Genomic DNA, 12,107 nt, shown 5'->3' with positions numbered 1-12,107 from the left:
CAGCTTTTTCAACTCTTACACAATACATGAGCGCAAGCCATGGACATAGCACTATGGTGGTATATGGTGGTGGTTGTGAGGACAAAAAGGGAGAAGATAGTCTCACATCAACTAGGCATATCAACGGGCTATGGATATGCCCATCAATAGATATCAATGTGAGTGAGTAGGGATTGCCATGCAACGGATGCACTAAGAGCTATAAGTGTATGAAAGCTCAAACTAGAAACTAAATGGGTGTGCATCCAACTTGATTGCTCATGAAGACCTCGGGCATTTGAGGAAGCCCATCATCGGAATATACAAGCCAAGTTCTATAATGAAAATTCCCACTAGTATATGAAAGTGATAAATCAAGAGACTCTCTATATGAAGAACATGGTGCTACTCTGAAGGACAAGTGTGGTAAAAGGATAGTAACATTGCCCCTTCTCTCTTTTTCTCTCATTTTTTATCTTTTTTTCTCTTTTTCCTTTTCTTTTTATTATATATTTTTTCTTTTTGGTGGGCTTCTTTGGCCTTTTTTTTATATTTGGGCTTCTTTAGCCTCTTTTATTTTTCATAAAGTCCGGAGTCTCATCCCGACTTGTGGGGGAATCATAGTCTCCTTCATCCTTTCCTCAGTGGGGCAATGCTCTAATAATGATGATCATCACACTTTTGTTTACTTACAACTCAATATTACAACTTGATATCTCGAACAAAGATATGACTCTATATGAATGCTTCCAGCGGTGTACCGGGATGTGCAATGATCTATCATAGCAATGATATCAAAAAATGGACAAGACATGAAAACATCATGCTAGCTATCTTACGATCATGCAAAGCAATATGACAATGAATGCTCAAGTCATGTATACGATGATGATGGAAGTTGCAAGACAATATATCTCGGAATGGCTATGGAAATTCCATGATAGGTAGGTATGGTGGCTGTTTTGAGGAGGGTAAATAATGGGTTCATGATACCGGCGAAAGTTGCGCGACACAATAGAGGCTAGCAAAGTGCAAGGGTGAGTGTGCGTATATCCATGGACTCACATTAGTGATAAAGAACTCATATACTTTTTGCAAAAGTCTACTTAGCCCTCGAAGAAAAGTACTACTACGCATGCCCCTAGGGGGATAGATTGGTAGGAAAAGACCATCGCTCGTCCTCGACTGCCACTCATAAGGAAGACAATCAATAAATAAAATTGTGCTCCAACTTCATCACAAAGCGGTTCACCATACGTGCATGCTACGGGAATCACAAACCTCAACACAAGTATTCCTACTAATCCACAACAACCCACTAGCATGACTCTAATATCACCACCTTTATATCGCAAAACTATTGCAAGGAATCAAACATATCATATTCAGCAATCTACAAGTTTATGTAGGATTTTATGACTAACCATGTGAATGACCAATTCCTGTCATCTCTCTAAATAGATATAAGTGAAGCAAGAGAGTTTAATTCTTTCTACAGAAGATATGCCCATGCTCTAACAATTATAAGTGAAGAAAAAAGCATTCTACAAATGGCGGTTTTCTATGTGAAGAGAAACAGGCAATCCAAACTTCCAATGATATAAGTGAAGCACATGAAGCAATCTATAAAGCCATACTCAAAAGATTTAAGTGAAGTGCAATGAGCATTCTATAAATCAACCAAGTACTATCTCATACCAGCATGGTACATAAAAGAAAAGTGAAAACTAAATGCAAAATACGCTCCAAGACTTGCACATAATGCATAAACGAAACAAATACGAAAACATACCGATACTTGTTGAAGAAAGAGGGGATGCCTTCCGGGGCATCCCCAAGCTTAGATGCTTGAGTCTCCTTGAATATTTACTTGGGGTTCCTCGGGCGTCCCCAAGCTTGAGCTCTTGCCTCTCTTCCTTTTCCCCATATCGAGACCTCCTCATTTAGACACTTCATCCACACAAAACTTCAACAGAAAACTCGGTAATATCCGTTAGTATAATAACAAATCACTACTCTAAGTACTATTGCAAACCAATTCATATTTTGTTTTTGCATTGTGTCTACTTTAATATAACTTTTTCATGGCTTAATCCACTGATATAAATTGATAGATTCATCAAAACAAGCAAACTATGCATCAAAAACAGATTCTGTCAAAAATAGAACAGTCTGTAGCAATCTGAACATCCACCATACTTCTGGTACCCCAACAATTCTACCACAATTATGAAAAATAAACAAGTTGTATATAAAGACAGTGCAAAAGCAATCAGAACCAATTGACGTTCCAGTTAAAAATGTAAAATCGCGCACTAAAGCCAAAGTTTCTGTCCTGCATCGTATAAACCAACAAGCATTGTAAACATTCTAAAGGCAAACCTTGGCACATTATTTTTATAATACAATGGAACTGTACAAGGGGATAATTATTTTTGATGAAAAGTTTCTGTAATTAAGATTCACAAAGTTTCCGTGAGCATGAACAAAGTTCAAGGAGCTCTCCCACTTCAACAATGCTTATCTTTCTCACTTTCACTTTCTTTTTTTGAAAAGTTTTAGGTTCCCCTCTTAATTTTTTTGTTTTTAAACTATATGAGAGCACTCAACAGAAATAAATGACTCTCTAAAACTTCCGGGTTGTCTCCCTGGCAGCGCTTTCTTTAAATCCATTAAGCTAGGCATTTAGTGCTCAAGTAATGAATCCACCCGGATCCCAAGGTATATCAAAGCCAATTTTAATTAACAATGATTTGTAATTTAGTAGTGAGCACAAAGTAACATATATCAAGCAACAATGAAGTCTAACTCTCTTCCTATGCATCGGCATGTCATAAAAGAACAATTCATGCACACATAGTAAAGGCCAATGCATAGTATAAGCAGTTTCTTGCAATTCTATCATGTTGGAAACATAGAGAGGTGGAGATAAAGTTCATCTCTCATAATAACTGCAAGTAGGAGCAGCAAGCACATTCATATCACATTCATCAAAATTATCATGTGCAACGGTAAAAGGCAACCCATCAATGTAATCCTTAATAAGCACAAACTTCTCCAATAAAGTGTGCTAGGGAGAATTCAAAAAGATAACAGGACTATCATACGTGGGTGCAATAGCAACAATTTAATGTTTAACATAAGGAACCATAGCAAGTTCATCTCCATAAGCATAATTCATATTGGCATCTTGGCCACAAGCATAGCAAGCATCATCAAAAAGGGATATTTCAAACAAATTCAAGGGATCATAGCAATCATTATAGCAATCATCCTTCGGTAAGCACGAAGGGGAATTAAATAATGTATGAGTTGGAGGGTTACTATCATTAGAAGGTGGGCACGGGTAGCTAATCCTCTCTTCCTCCTTTTGTTCTTCGCTCTCCTCGTCATCTTTTTCATCCAATGAGCTCACTGTTTCATCAATTTCTTCTTCCATAGCTTCCTGCAAAATATTAGTCTCTTCTTGTACAGCGGAGAAGTCCTCAATATATGGTTTAACATAGGCATTAGAAGCATAATTATCATAACAATATCGAAATATGGCAATTTTTTCAGATTTGTAAAGAGTAGCATCACACTTTTCAATCAAAGAGGCAATCTCATAAGCACCTTTAAAAGCAACAAATTCTTCAATTTGTTGAACATCATAGTAATTGTAAACACCCTTAGCATACGAAGATACGATTCCATTATCACTAAACAAGCATTGATAGGGGAGGTGTTTCTTAGGGTCTTCAGAACAACAAGTAAACTCATATATTTCACATAAATTCCAAGCATAGCATTGCAAACGTTGAATTTGATCCCATAATAGTTTCCCTTTTTCAGATATACGGTGTCGCACAAAACAAGCATGCTCATCTAAAGATTTGCCCTCAACTAAACTGGTGGGGGTTTCAGCACGAGCACAAAGGGATCGAAGATGATCCAAGTAAAAAGCTTCAGGAGTGTGATAGATTTTGAGTGGTTCTTCAACCATTGGTTCAGTAGGTACAACTAATTTTTTTGGTATTTTGCATTTCCTACCCATAACTAAAGATAGAAAACAACTAAGAACAGCAAATAAAAATATACTTAGTGATAAAGAAAACAAGCACACACGAGAATATTCACCCCACGCTATGACTCCCCGGCAACGGCGCCAAAAAAAGATCTTGATGACCCGCAAGTATACGGGATAGATGTAGCCTCTTTCGATAAGTAAGAGTGTCGAACCCAACGAGGAGCTAAAGGTAGAACAAATACTCTCTCAAGTCCTATCGGCCACTGATACGACTCTACGCACGCTTGACGTTTGCTTTACCTAGAACAAGTATGAAACTAGAAGTACTTTGTAGGTGTGATAGGATAGGTTTGCAAGATAATAAAGGGCACGTAAGTAAAAGCTAGGGGCTATTTAGATAAAGAAGCAATAAAGTAAATATTAGTAGAGAGCTTTTTGTTACGAGAAAGTTATTTGTCCAAGGCAATCGATAACTAGATCGGTAATCACTATTGCAATTTTATTTGAGGGAGAGGCATAAGCTAACATACTTTCTCTACTTGGATCATATGCACTTATGATTGGAACTCTAGCAAGCAGTCCGCAACTACAAAAGATTCATTAAGGTAAAACCCAACCATAGCATTAAAGCATCAAGTCCCTTATATCCCATACGCATCAATCCCCTTACTCGGGTTTGTGTTTCAGTCACTCACACAACCCACTATAAGCGAATCATGAACGCATTGCAACACCCTACAGCGGGAATCCCTCATCCTTGTGCGACATGTAGGGCACCATAGGACAGCACCAATAATAAAACATGCAACTCAAACCAATCACGATCATCAATTAACCCATAGGACAAAACGGATCTACTCAAACATCCTAAGATAGCCATACATCATTGAGAAATAATATATAGCGTTGAGCACCATGTTTAAGTAGAGATTACAACGGGTAAGAGAGAGGTTACACCGCTGCATAGAGGGAGGAAGAGTTGGTGATGAAGGCGGTGAAGTTGTTGGTGAAGGTCACGGTGATGATGATGGCCCCCGGTAGCGCTCCGGCGCCACCGGAAGCAAGAGGGAGAGAGCCTCCCTTCTTATACTTCTTCCTTGACCTCCTTCCTAGATGGGACAAGGGTTTCCCCTCTGGTCCTTGGCTCCCATGGCTTGGGAGGGGTGAGAGCCCCTCCGAGATTGGATATATCTCTCTGTTTCTGCGTTCTGGAATTCTGCCCTGGCACCGTTTCCTTTATATCTGGAGATCCGTAAGTCCGATTGGACTGAAACCTTCGCCCACATTGTTTTCCAAATATTAGTTTTCTTGCGGCCAAAGAAGGGCATCAACTGCCTTACGGGTGGCCCACGAGATAGGGGGCGCCCCCCCTGGAGTGGTGGCGTGGGCCACTCTCGTGGCCACCTCGGGCACCGTTTCGCGTTGATTCTTCCTCCCAAAAATCACAAATATTCCAAAAGAATTCTCCGTCCGTTTTTATCCCATTTGGACTCCATTTGATATTAGGTTTCTGCGAAACAAAAAACATGCAACAGACAGGAACTGGCACTGGGCACTAGATCAATATGTTAGTCCCAAAAATAATATAAAAAGTTGCCAAAAGTATATGAAAGTTGAAGAATATTGTCATGGAACAATCAAAAATTATAGATACGGCGGAGACGTATCACACTCTGGGTACTCTATCGCAAACAAACAAGCATAGAATAAGTACTCATCTAATGCATGGGTAAAACTCAAATAAGAGATCTAACCACAAAGTTCAACTTAAGAACTCCGGTTTACAAAAAGAATCAAACCAAACGAACAACAAAAGTCAAACGGCGAAAGAAAACGAGCTTCGTTTACTAATCTGGATCTAAGTCAAATTTTACAGAAGCAAAAACATGTTTGAGTTGGTTAAACGGAAAGAGAGTTTCGAGACAAAACTCTAGGCGCTTGAATCGCCTGATTCCGATAAACGAGCGAAAAGTTATACTAGAACGAAAATCGGATCAGAAATCGCGATCAGAAATAATCGCAGAAAATCCGAGAAAAAGAAAAACTGATGAACAGATTAACGAACGAATGTTCGTTAACTAAAACTAAATGGTGAATTCGCCCGTTAAAACGAACGAACGGGCGAACGCTCGCTAAATAAAAAAACCGATCTATTCTAAAAAACGAAACTAGGGTTTTCTAAAAATAACGGATCGGTTTTCTTTAGAAAACCAGGGCAGCGGGGCGGCTACCTCGGCTTGGCTCCGGCGGGGTTCCGGTGCGGCGGCGGGACGGCGTGGGGTGGTGGGGCTACAGCGGCGGCGGCGGCGGGGCGGGTCGGGTGGCGGGATAGGGAAGGGCGGCGGCGGCGATATTTAAAAGGGGGTGGTGGCTTGGGGGAGGGGGCAAGGCGGCGGGGAGGAGTCCGGCTCGGACTCCTAGTCCGGGTCGGCGGCGGCGGTGCGCGGCACGGAGGTGGCGGCGCGAAGGGGGGCCGGCCTGGCTTGGCTGGGCCTTCGGCCCAGTCGGATGTTGGAGATTTCTTTTAAATAATTCTACCAAAAAAATAAATTCTAGAAAAATAAATAAAAATCTAAAAATGCCAAAACAAATTTTCACCGTCTAAATAATATATTTAGAACGAGATGAACATTTTCTTGGCCCTAAAATGCAGTTTTGAAAACGTGCAATTTTTCCTAAATTCAAATAAAATAGCAAAAACTCCAAAATAAATCTTATTTGATTTTTTATTAAATCCTCAATATTTCTTTATTTTGGGAAAGTCATTTTATTCCCTCTCTCATATTTTTATAATAGAAATAATTGAAGATAAAATAAATAAAATCAAATGATCCTATTTTTCAAAATTTGAGAAAACTCAAATATGAAAATAACGAAATCCCCAACTCTCTCCGAGGGTCCTTGAGTAGCATAGAATTTATAGGATCAAACTAAAAGCAAATAAAATATGATATGTATTGATGATCTAGTGTATAACATTCCAAATTGAAAATTTGGGATATTACAGCTCCGGAACACTTAGGCTGGCCGGCATGTGTCCTTTTTCGTTCCTGTGTCTGTCCCTTCAGGGAAATATCACATGTTGTTCCTTTAAGTCCATGTAGCTTGCTATGACTTGGGTTCATACGTTGTTGATCGACACGTTCGTTGTTGGGTCATCTATGCCTGTTCCTGTAAGTTAGCGCCACTTTGGGTCCACGACTAGTCATGTCAGCCCGGGTTCTTTGTCATATGGATGCTAGCGGCACTATCATATACGTGAGCCAAAAGGTACAAACGGTCCCGGCCCAGGTAAGGTGGCACCCGTGGGAATACCATGCGTGAGGCCGCAAAGTGATATGATGTGTTACATGCTAGATCGGTGTGACTTAGGATCGGGGTCGTGACAGTACATGCCTCACTACCCCTTCTGTCACTGGGTGAGGACACCGTAAGATCGAACCCATCATAAAGCACCTCTTCCCATGGCAAGAAAAATCGATCTAGTTGGCCTAACTAAACCAAAGATTCGAAGAAGAAAATACAAGGCTACAAATAATCATGCATATAAGAGATAAAAGAAACTCAAATAATATTCATGGATCTAGATCTGATCATAAACTCAAAGTTCATCGGATCCCAACAAACACACCGCAAAAAGAGTTACATCAAATAGATCTCCAAAGATCATTGTATTGAGAATCAAAAAGAGAGAAGAAGCCATCTAGCTACTGCCTATGGACCCATAGGTCTATGGTGGACTACTCACGCATCATCAGAGAGGCACCAATGAGGATGACGAACACCTTTGTGATGGTGTTAGATTGGAACCCGTGGTTCTGGAACTTGCGGCGGCTATAATTGTGTTTCGTCTACTCCCCTAGGGTTTATGGAATATTCGGGAATTTATAGGGCGAAGAGGCGATGCGAGAGACCCCTGTGGGCCCCACAACCCACCAGACTGCGCCCTGGTGACTTGTGGTCCCCACCGACCTCCCCTATGGTCCTTTTCCTTGGCCCCAAGTTGTCTTCTGGTACGAAAAAATCTCCAAAATGTTTTGCTGCGTTTGGACTCGTTTGATAGGGATATTCTGCGAAATAAAAAACAAGCAAAAACAGCAACTGGCACTGGGACTATGTCAATAGGTTAGTCCCAAAAATGATATAAAGTTGCTATAAAATGATTATAAAACATCCAAGAATGATAATATAATAACATGGAACAATAAAAAATTATAGATATGTTGGAGACGTCTCAATTAGTTGTTCGATCTATTATCTTGCCCAAACTTTTGGTTTGAGTGTGGGCTATCATCTAACCAATCAGAACCAACGATGTTCATAATGTTGTTTTACTCGTGGATGTTTTCCTTGAGCATCCACCATTATATCTTTTGGATCTGACGAATGCTATCACCTTGTTCACATAGTTGTGGAATTCTATCTCCATGGAAATCTCGATGACTTATTGTCGAGCTCATCAGCAACATTTTATCTTCTCCATGACTTGTGTTGAACATCAAGGTAGTGTTGGAAACTTTTGAAAACATTTTCTTCGTGCTAGCTCATGAAGTATATGTTTGATGAAAGAAGTGACTTCCTCCAATTCACGTGCATTTACTGCAAGTTGCCGCCGTGAATTTGAGAAAGGTTGGTTTTGTTTCTTATGGAATCATCCCAAGTCAGTTATGCATGTGTGAATGTATTCTATGGTTTGGTAGATTAATTACCTCCACTCCATATGTATTCCCTAGCACATTAAGCCACTAATTGATTTGTTCAAGGAGAAGAAGTTCCTTCTTAAGAGCTAGACTTATGCAAGGACTTCGATATCCTCGATAATGGTTCCCAACCAGAAATCGGTAGTGTTTTGTCCTAAGATCTCCATGTGGAAATGATTTTCCTGGACATTAGTTTACATATATCTTGTAATCCAACTCATGTTTTGGAGCTTGCTACCGTAGTTAATTTCCCGAGAATCTCGCAACACCATCTCGTCGATTTGTGTTGCAAGCTTTCATTTTTTTCCAAACATGATGAGTCTGAAATATCCTGTTATCAAGCGGATGTGAATCTCAGGCATGTATGATGGTTGGAATTTTCCCAAGATCTATGATGTAGGTTTTGGCAAGGTTGATATTCTGGCCGACACACCTAGCTGGAAGATCTATTACTGTAGTATCTTGATTGAGCAATTTGACCATCTTCTCCAAGAGGACTCCGTGCGACTTATTCTAGAAGTTGTTCCTTATGGATTTTGCGCATATGAAGCCTGACTTTACTTGATGACCATCTCAATGCTGCTTGTAAGCATGATCGTGGTATCTAGTACATCATGGAGAACATTAGAAGCGCAGTGCTAAATGCCTCTGGGTCGATCATTTAGATTTCGTTCCCTTGGCTTAGTCGAGGTGAAATCTGAGGAAGTGTTGTTTTGCTTTTCATCTGCATCCTCCATCGTTATTGAGCATGGTAGTATGTAGTTGTATCAACATTTTTGCATAGATGTTGCAAACCCTAATGAATATGGAAATGCTCAAGTTCTTGAGAGCACGCTCACACAGTAGGTCCTCAGTATGAACTGGAATGTGCCTTCCATTTGTTGAGTTGGCCTATAACTCTAGTTTCCTCTCCAAACTGAGTATGCCATTTCTTTGAACTCCTTCAAACAATCGTTTGTGAATTACCTCAGTCTGGTATGAAAAGTTTCAGTGATCTATGTATCAAAGTAATTATTTTTGCCACTTAAGGGAGTAACTCTACGAGTCACCTTCCCTAAGGTTCCCCATTTGGTATGAAGGGCAATTAACTCCTATCTACTTTGAAACGCATCCACCATATTCTTAAGCGCGGAATTATTGCCAACCAAATTGAACCTTCGTCATCTATTACTTCCCATCTCTCTCGACGTATGTGTTGTCTCAGCTCAAGTGATGTTTCTACATCTCATTCCATGAGTTGACCATGAGTTGCTTGATCTTCGAGAAGATCGATTTCTGTGGTGTTTCTTCGTCATCATCATGTTGGATCAAGATCTCAAAGCTAAGACGTTAAGATCAATATGATGCAATGAATCAACATCTTCAAGAAGGGCAGTTGGATTATGAAGGTTGTGTTAGTTGTGTCCCCTCTCCCTCTTACCTCACATATTGAATCTCGGGACGAGATTCTTGTTTAGTGGGGGTGAGTTGTCACAGCCCTAGAATACTTGCATGTAAATAGTTGCACTTGTGGGAAGCAGTCATGCATCATGTTTAAATTCAAGAAACTTGAATTGAGGAAATTTGAAAAGCCTCAGAACTTAATCAAAAGAAGAGCAGGAACCGTGAAAATAGCATTCAATGAAACCAAAATGTTCATCTTTGATGTTTGATATTTTTGGCAAGGGTTTTGATCCAAACTAGAAATAATGAACATTTTTGAAGATTATTTTGGGCCTTTGGATTTAAATCATTATTGTATTTGAATTTGGAATTATATTCATAATTATAGAATATATTTTCAAATAACTTTGAAATATCTTATGTGCTTTTGGAAAAGTCCATCCAGCAACATAAAAATATTCAAAGGGTTTTTGTCATTGTTTTGAAACCGTTTTGAATTTTAAATAGTGGAAGAATATTAATCAAAATAGAAAAGTAAAACAGAGCAGCCTTACCTGGCTTACCTGCCCAACACTGTGTCGACCCAGCTCACCGGGCGCACAAGCGTCTTAAACCTCCTGCACAACAGGCAGGCTTCCCCCTCTCGTCCCCATTCTACGCGCTTGAGATGCCCCGCAGCCTCCTCTGCCTCTCCCCTCATTCTAGAACTCTCTCCCTCTCCTCCACCTCTCTCCCAAGTACCACCAAGAACCAACCGTTGTTGTCGTAGTTCGTCTTCATGGCCACCACCATCGCCTCGCCTCTCCAAGATGTCCACGAGCTCTGCCACTTCTTCCCCGACCTCCTCATCGAGCCACGTGGCACCGGATGCCTCCGAACGCCATTCTCGATCTCGTCTTCAAGCCCTAGCCGCCAAGATCGCCACCGCCGTTCTAGCCGCACCAGACCTCCCCCGAGCCCACTGAGATGCCCACTACAAACTCTATGAGCTCCGCCATTGTTTCCCCCTCTTCCCCGCATTGATTACTCGTCGTAGCCACTGTTTCCATGCAAACTGAACACACCACTGCTGAGCTCACCGTCGGTGATGCTCCGATGACCAAATGGTCACCCCGGCGTGTCTCTCGCACTCGTTGCAGCGCATAGTGCCTCGCTAGCACCTCGTTTTGCTCGTTTGCGAGCCGTAACTCCACACCCATGCACCACCGAACTACAGCCACCGCGGAACTTGACCCCGTCGATGATTCCGACAACCCTGTGACCTGCCGTTTGCACCCACAGACGCGCGCGAGCGCTAGTTACCGGTAATACCCATTAGCGGGCCAAATGAACGTCAGAATAGCATTTCCTGTGAGCCTCTGCCGCGACTGGATGTCGCCGGTGTCTAACCGGTAGTTAACCCCGTCATGAACCCCTAATCACTCTGTTAACCAGCCCCAGACCCACTGACAGTCAGGCCCCACTGGTTTAATTAACTCGCTAATGAAATAATTAGGATTAGCTTAGTACATAGTGGACCCACACGTCAGTTTTGACCACCGCTGACATCACCACTGACCGGACCCACACGTCAGTGACTGTGTTGGCTCTGCTGACGCGGGGATGACACCTTGTTGACGTCATGACTCCTTTTCTGGATATTTCTATTTTAGGAATAATTGGAAAATTCCATAGATAACCTAAACTTCAAAAGTCATAGAAAATAAATCGTAACTCCAAATGAAATATTTAATATATGAAAAATGATCGGAAAAATCCAAAGAATTTGTGTATAGCATTTTCATGCATGTTTGAGCAACTTAAAGCTGTTGTATATGACAATTTGAATAAATGGCATTTGAAATGTCACATATGGAGTTTTATTTTGAATCTTGTGTTCAAACCAACTCCATTTAAATTGTTGCTAGCTGCATTAGCCCAAGTCACATCATATTTCCATGTCATGATCATGCATCATATTGTTTCTTTTCTGTGAATTGAATGGTGTTCCCTTGTTTGCTAGTGTTTGTTCCCTCTCGGTAGATGTTGTCCCGATGTTG

This window comes from Triticum dicoccoides, chromosome 2B, assembly GCF_002162155.2.
Source record: "Triticum dicoccoides isolate Atlit2015 ecotype Zavitan chromosome 2B, WEW_v2.0, whole genome shotgun sequence".
Taxonomy (NCBI): Eukaryota; Viridiplantae; Streptophyta; class Magnoliopsida; order Poales; family Poaceae; genus Triticum; species Triticum dicoccoides.
The sequence above is the reverse complement of the archived record's forward strand: the minus strand, read 5'-3'. Positions refer to the sequence as shown.